Below are 1,783 nucleotides of genomic sequence, written 5' to 3'. Positions count from 1 at the left end.
TATGGGAACTGTCATATACTGCTGCTAAGAGTTTAAATTGGTGCAATGACTTTGGACAACTATTGACAATATCTAGTAAAGTTTTTAAAAGCTCATATCCTATAAGTCAGCAACTTCCCCCTAAATCTGTGTTTCTCAACAAGGAGAGGAGTAGTTCACCTATCCAGGGGGTATTTGGCAATGTCTGGAGACATTTTTAGTTGTCACGTCTGGGGTTGCAAAGGCAAGGGAGGAGGGAGGGGCTACTACTGCAATCTAGTCCATAGAGGCTTAGAGATACTGTTAAACTTCCTACAAAGCACAGATTATCCCTATGCCCAAAGAATTATCTGGTTCAAAATTTCAGCAGTGCTGAGGTTGGGAATGATGGCCCCCAAAAGACTTGTCTACCTGGAATCTGTGAATGTGACTTTATTTGGGAAAAGGGTCTTTGCATATGCAGTTAAGGATCTCAAAGTGAGATCTTGGATTATCTAGATGGATCCAAAATCCAATGACAAGTGTCCTTATAAGAAGACAAGGCACAGGTCTCTCAGGCCCTATGTGGGGAGTGGGAGGTAATCCGTGGTAATCCACGGCCGGGTGATATCTGGGGACCCCGGGCCTGGATGGAAAGTTCCAGCCGCGCTCTCCACGCCTTGTCACCATGCCTCGCAAAATTGAGGAAATCAAGGACTTTCTGCTCACAACCACGCGAAAGGACGCCAAGTCGGTCAAGATAAAGAAAAATAAGGATAATATGATGTTTAAAGTTTGATGCAGCAGATACCTTTACACCTTGGTCATCACAGACAAAGAGAAGGCAGAGAAGCTGAAGCAATCCCTGCCCCCAGGTTTGGCAGTGAAGGAGCTGAAATGAATCACGCACACTGACTTGAACAGTATTAAAATTTTTAAAATTCTCAAAAAAAAAAAAAAAAAGAAGAAGAGGAGGCACAAACAGAAGAGGAGAGACACAGAGGAGATGGCCACGTAAAGACAGAGGCAGAGATTGGAGTAAGCATCCCCAGGCCGAGTGCCAACAGTCAACAGAAGATGGGACAGGCAAGAAACGGAATCTCCCCTAGAGCTTCTGGAGGAAGTGACCGACACCTTGATATGGGGCTTCTGCCCTGCAAAAATGTAAGAGGAAAATATCTGTTGTTCTAAGCCACGCAGTTTTTAGTAATTTGCTGTGGTAGCCTGGAGACTAGATATACACTGAAGGGAAACACTTGCATATGTTTGGGAGGAGAAAGGTACAAGGTTGTAATTGAAGTTCATTATAGCAAAAAAAAAAAAAAAAAGAATTGAAACAACCTAAATTTTTCTCAAGAGGAAAATTGAAAAATTTTTTGAAGTATATTCACTTAATGTTCTACAGCAGTTAAAGAAAAAAAAGAACAAATTGGAACTGCATGTATCAGAATGTGTTAATTTCACAATATAATACTGAGAGAGTAAAAGCCAGTTCAGAAGGATATATAAGGTATGATACCATTTATATAAAGTTTTTAAATCTACAAAGCAATATTCTATAATATTTATGGCTATCTAAATCTGTGGCAAAAGTATAATAATGTGGGTGATAAACACTGGTCCCCCAGTAGTGAGTACTCCTGCTATGGATATGGAGGAAAAAGAGAGACAAGGGGTGTACAGGAAGCTCCTCTTTGCATCTGAAATATTTAACATCTGTACTTAAAAGAAATAGTCTGATGAAGATCTGGCATGATATTAAGATCTGATAAAGCTGGGTTTTGCCATCTTGTACTAGTGTCCATTCTTCTGTGTTTTAAATCAT

At 40.3% G+C, this 1,783-nt stretch overlaps 1 pseudogene across 1 annotated transcript; it reads left to right on the top strand.

Moving 5' to 3' along the window:
- Nucleotides 1–646: 646 nt before the first annotated feature.
- LOC136121172 (large ribosomal subunit protein eL38 pseudogene) lies at nt 647–902 on the top strand (annotated as a pseudogene). The gene has a single exon (XR_010655732.1). The product of XR_010655732.1 is annotated as a large ribosomal subunit protein eL38 pseudogene (transcript).
- The last annotated feature ends 881 nt before the right edge of the window (nt 903–1,783 follow it).

This window comes from Phocoena phocoena, chromosome 3 (assembly GCF_963924675.1).
Source record: "Phocoena phocoena chromosome 3, mPhoPho1.1, whole genome shotgun sequence".
In the NCBI taxonomy this organism is placed as follows: Eukaryota; Metazoa; Chordata; class Mammalia; order Artiodactyla; family Phocoenidae; genus Phocoena; species Phocoena phocoena.
Note: the sequence above shows the minus strand (reverse complement) of the source record. Positions and strands in the feature narration are given on the sequence as shown.